This window comes from Anneissia japonica, unplaced genomic scaffold, assembly GCF_011630105.1.
Source record: "Anneissia japonica isolate Jap-2015-1 unplaced genomic scaffold, ASM1163010v1 scaffold287844_len763494_cov143, whole genome shotgun sequence".
NCBI lineage: Eukaryota > Metazoa > Echinodermata > Crinoidea > Comatulida > Comatulidae > Anneissia > Anneissia japonica.
The window spans coordinates 752336-758549 of record NW_022739814.1 but is presented as its reverse complement, the minus strand read 5'-3'; the positions used below and the strand labels follow the sequence as shown (position 1 = coordinate 758549).

Sequence of the window (6214 nt, the reverse complement as noted above, 5' to 3'; positions counted from 1 at the left end):
GTAACAATGTAACTAGAGATGATCTGAAGATTAACATTTTATTTGTATAATTATCATTTTGTTGATAGTCAAGTTCACTACTATTTTATCCGCATGGTTTGGTCCAATTTATATATATTATTGTATTTGTTATATCTGAATCAATGATTTAAGTATTATTATATTTTTTTTTATTTTTATTTTTTGTATACACTCTTTGCGTTTGCTGTTTAGAACAACATTTATAATAATTCCCTAAATTCTGTTCATATATTTTTACTTTCACTCTAATTTTACGAAAAATAATTACATTTATTTTTGCATTTTTGTGAACTCGTTTGATAACATGGGTGGCGGGCCCCCTCTTTTTAGCAAAAAATATATAATATCTATGGAGATGTTTTTTCTGATCGGAAAAATACAAGAAAAGAAAGAAGGAAGGAAGATAGGGAGGGGAAAGAGAGTGTTTATCCAGTCCCCGACCGAGTTAGATTTTCTCGCAATTCATATTGGCGGATCTGGAGGATCATGGGTCCTTGCCCCCTCTTTTGGGCAAAAAAAAAATTCTAGACCCTACTTTTCAGGACCCGTTAGCTGATTTTTAAGCAATTATTGTAATACACTAATATACAGTCTTTTATTGGCTGTCTGTTTTCAATTTTTTATTTATATTTTTATCTTAATAAATAATAAAGTCCTTGAATACCAAATTAGAAGTCGGGAAAGCTCATTTCCCGCCATTTTATTTTTTTGGGTATTTTTTTTTGTATGATATTAATAACTAGGCTTAGGCTTCAATTATACATTCATTGGTGCTCTGCCACATTTTGGCAGGTCTTATGGCATCCAGTATTTCAGAGCTGCCTCTTCTCAGCTCTTCTCTTAATTTGAAAATAACTGTCACCCTGTTGTTAAATATCGGTTAGTTGTTGTCGACTTTTTAATGAGTAGTATAACACAGTTCCGTTTAGTACACTGCAAACTTTTATTCACACAAACTGTACGTTCATGGTTACAATCACCTAAACTCCAGGTTTCAGATGTTAGAGAACCCTTTTTGAGTGGAGTCAGCTCAGCTCTGTACTTTTCTTCTGTGTACTCCTAACTACTAAATTGAATCTAACTACTCACTACTGACTCAGTGATATGTGGGTGTTTGCCTATTATACTTTAGGTAATGGGGGTGTGTCTCAAGTAAGTCACCCCATACTTTTAGAGTTTCTGATTGGATCATAGAGAAAAAAACTGCTAATTAAGATGTATCACAAACTTCTAATTAAGATGTATCACAAACTTCAGAGCTTAGGCTCAAAACTGACAATCATAGATTCATAGTGTGAGAAAGGCCAAGTCCAACTGACTAGGGTAAAGTTATACAATGCCCAGTTATGTTATTAGATAATCTGTATACTCAAGTTGACTATTAAATCTGTCAAACCGATTTAAGGCATTTATCAGGTGAATGGTATCAAGTCCAATGGTTATGCAAGTTAATACTATTGAACCTTAATACTACATTACATTCCTTTTAATTATTATTACTTTTTTTAACATCATAACATAAAGGTAAAATGTACTACAATGTGAAATAGGCATAAAGCAATATAACAATTCATTAAAAAAAAAATTAAATCGTTAAACATAAAAAATCATAGCATATAATACAAGTGGTGCAAGATGAATACGTATCAACTTCCATAAGCGTATATTTTTGTAGTTAGGCCTGGTAATTATGCAAAACCCAAACCTAACTAAAAAATAAAAATTGCCACAGTATGTAATTCAAGTTAAAATAACACTTTTTATTACTCGTGCAGCTCAATCAAATATTATATGTCATTTTAGACAACCCATTAGTAGGCCTATTAGCATGGTAACATCAATGTATTTTTAAAAAATTAGACAGCGACGTTCTCTCAGATCAGAAGTTGTTGATGACCTTTTGACCTGAATTCTGCAATATGAGATTTTCGGGTCGATTCAGTCGTGACGGCCCGAGTGGAGTTTTATGTAAATGTTTCGTACGGAAAAAAAATCGCTTCCCGCCATCTAGGAATCAGAAATTTTCCCGGGGGAGAGCCCCCAACCCTCCTTTCTTTTTAGGATTTGTCGATTCATGGAAAAAAGGATATGTAGGCTAGGCAACTACTTAACTTTGTGTATGTATGTATACACACATAAAATAAGAATGAGAAAAATTTACCTGACAGTTTCCAAGAAATGAAAACATTGAATTTTGAAGAACTTAAAAATCTAAAAGACATTTCGTAAGTGGGGAGAGATCATTTCTAGTCATCTACAAATCAAAATTTTTCCGGGGAGGACCCGAACCTACCTTTCTCTTTGGGTTCATTGATTCATGGAATCGTTTTTAAGAGGAGGAATCATTGAATTTTGAAGAATTCAAAAGTCATTAAAAGACACCTCAGAAGTCGGGAAATCTCATTTCCCGCCATCTAGGAATCAAAAGTTTTCCCGGGAGAGAGCCACCGGACCCTCCTTTCTTTTTGGAGTTTATCGATTCATGGGAAAAAGAACATGTATGCAACTACTCTTTTATTTGTATGTATACACACATAACAGGCCTATTTACTGTATTAAGAATGAGAAATTTTTTCCTAACCGTTTTCAAGAGGTTGAAAACCTTGAATTTTGTCATTAAAAGACACCTATAGCTCAAAGTCGGGAAAGCTCATTTCTCGCCACCTAGGAATAAAACTTTTCCTGGGGGTGGGGGGACCACGGGTCCCTCTTTCTTTTTGAATTTCTTAAAAAATTGTGCTCCTACCCGCTAAATATGAACCTATGCATATTCCCATTCATCTTACTAGTGTGTTCTCCCCCTCCCCCACCCACCACTTTGAAAAACGTTCCACCGGCCCTGCATAAATTGTAATTTATTTTGTGACATCTTTTGCTTTAAGTTCATTAACCTTACGCATCATTTCGTCCATGAGCCAGGGTGTAGTTGTTTTACGCACCCTACTTTTTACTTTTTTTTTTTTTTTTTTTTTTTGGGGGGGGGGGGGGCGTGCTTGTTTGTACCAATATTATTTATACTATTGGACACAAGATTTGACTTATTACGCCCGGATAGAATTTGAACTACTGGAAAGTATGTTAGTCTCCCTACAGCCATAATCGGATTATCAGTATGCATAATGTGTTTGTGTTATGTATTAAGAGTCATGAGACCAATAAGTTGTTATTACTAATAAAAACTCCCTGCTCACCAAACTTCCTCATTGGATATGTAAGACGCAGTCACAATACACAAACAAGATGACGTTACAAATACTGTTGTTGCTTACAGTAGCATGTTTCACGTTCAAAGGTATGATTTTCTTCTAAAAATATTTCAGTATTTTCCATAGGCCTATATTTTCTGGTTACGTTGCTTTGAAAGTGTGAGTTGTATCCCGATAGTAGGATAAAACACAATAAACTTATAATTAATGTGCTTTTTAAATGTACTGTAATTTACAACGTTTAATACAGTAAAACAACTATGGTGCAATTTTAGGACTAACAAATCACCACTGAAATAGGTTGCCCAATAAAACATTAACTGAAAATGATTAAAAAAAATGTCATCATAATAAGTTTTCACGCATACAGTCATAAACACGTTATATTTTCATTGCGTATTTTTTGGGCTCACTACGGACTCTAAACGTATGCATTTTCTTTTAGTTTTAAGGCGTATGCGGATTTTATAAGTCCGCAATGACGATATAACGTGTTCATACTACTTGTACACTTTGTCAACTATGGTGCAATTTTAGGACTAACAAATCACCACTGAAATAGGTTGCCCAATAAAACATTAACTGAAAATGATTAAAAAAAATGTCATCATAATAAGTTTTCACGCATACAGTCATACTACTTGTACACTTTGTCAGCTAAGAATGGATTACAATATAAAAACTAATCGGTACACAAAATAAACATTAATATATTAATAAATCAGTGGAACTTGTCTTAAGTCTGCTTTGTTATTCTAATGAATATCATTTAATTATTATATTTTCATATTCTACAATATTAAACATTTTTACTTAAATGAAGGATATAACATGAATTGAGTAATAACTTAATTAGGGTACATGCTATGTTACAGGTTGTGGATTGAATTACATTACATTATGAGAGTACGTTTTTATACAGAGAAAAGAAAAAAAAATAAATCCAACGTAGAAGCAAAAACCTATACGATTAGTTTATACATAGAATGCCAACAAATTTACATTGAATATAAAACAACCATTTGAATGAAATATTATTAGTTTAAGTGTATTATGTATATTGTTAAGAATTAACAAAAATATTACTGTTCACTTTATTCTGTTTTTATTAGGAATTGAATGTTGAATGTGTTTAGAATTGACGATTTTTTCATACTATAAAGATGTCACATTGGGCCTAATAGAGGTGTCCTCTTAACAAGGGTTGACTGCAGTGTTAATATTAACTTAGGGGATCGTAATCGGCACCCATCAGGCTCTTAAAGTTAAATCAATTGATGTGACGATTTCTGGAATAATTATCAAAAGTGTCACTCTGCACAAACATCTTGGTGTTTATGCAGAAATAACTTTTATTTAATCTCTAGTTATAAAATATTTACAGCACAATTAGCGCACCTGTTGCCGCATTTGGCCTTTCAGAAACCTACCGTGTAAACTCTGAGCCGCTGTGCCAAAAAATATTTAGTTTACACATGTGCTAGATTTTTTTTGCGCCGTAAATGCCATTGAGTTAGTGAAAATCAACGTAATCATCTGAAGGGTTTTTGATTTTGATGGTTTTGCATTTTTGGGATGATTTTGAATTATCTGAACTACTTTGACAAAAATTTTATTTGAAATTATTATATCGAGCTAAGTTTGTAAGGTGTCTTATGTGTTAAATTTTTTAATACGATGTTTTAAAATTCCAACTCCTTTATTTTTGTTAAAAATATCCTGGCCAGTTCGCTAAATTCAGTGCTTTCATACAGAGGCGTCCGAATTCAGACCACATGTAATTCTTGCTGCCCTATTTTAGATTGCTTTGTAGTTTTTTTATGAATGAGGATCTGCAATTTCCTCATATTCAAATACTTTAATGTAAATGAGATAATTATAATTATTGCATTAGCAATTCATTGGTACACCTTTTAGGAACATACTACGACGTTTAGTGATTGTTATATGTGATTTCCATGTAAGATTTTTATCAATTTTAATTTCAAGGTTTTTCGTCGTTACAAGTGGCGTTACTTTTTTGGGAGACTAATTGAATTTTAATAACAAATCGCTAGAAATATATCAAATCAATTTATTTGTATAAACATAGCTTTGTTTATTTATAGTCAAATTTACTACTATTAGGTTCTTCATTTTTTTCCCGTTAGGGTTGGTTCAAATTCTGAAAATATTAATTAATTGCACTCGCTATAACTTGCCCGGTAACATTATTATCTGCCTTTTTGACTCCTGTATATACTGTTTGCATTTTGTTATTTTGAACATCTTTCCTAATAGCAATCCATTTTTCCATTCATTAATACCTATCTTTGCATCATTATGTATTTTTATGAACACAAATTACATTCATTTCTGCATTTTTGAACTCGTTCCATTCCATATCATTATCATCTTTCAAATTTTGCTTAGAGTTCATTAGGATTACCCATCACTATAATATTTTCGTCCTTGAGCCATGGTGCAGTTGTTTTACGCACCCTAGGTATTTTTTTTTTTTTTTGGTGGTGTGTGCGTTAGTTAATAATATTGACAAACATATTTTGAAATAGTTTTGCCGCTTTTGGTTACATCACCATCTTCTAAAATATTGTCCCGATTTATAGATAAGAAGACGGATTAGGAAATCTATTTCATTATTTATTTTTAACATCGTGATGTCATATATCGTTGTTTTATTTGTTTTTCATAGTTTACTATTAATTCTTCTATTTTGCGTTTATTTTTGTTAACCAATTATAACATATGTCATAGAATGGTCACTTATACCTACTGTACATAAGTGACACTACTATCTGACATCTTATCTAGATTATTTAGAACCATAATATATCAATCAAAGTTGAACTCTTATTTGTTATTCGGGTAGGTTAATTGATTAGACTAGAATTGACTAGAATATAAGAAACTATTTAGGAACAAACAGTGGTGGCGCCAGAAGGGTCTAAGGGGGCTATAGCCCCCTCGTCCGAAAAGCCTATCACCCC

At 32.4% G+C, this 6214-nt stretch overlaps 1 protein-coding gene across 1 annotated transcript in view; it reads left to right on the top strand.

Moving 5' to 3' along the window:
- LOC117118040 (low-density lipoprotein receptor-related protein 6-like) overlaps window positions 1-6214 on the top strand; it is a 97401-nt gene that overhangs the window by 563 nt on the left and 90624 nt on the right. The window lies entirely within an intron of this gene.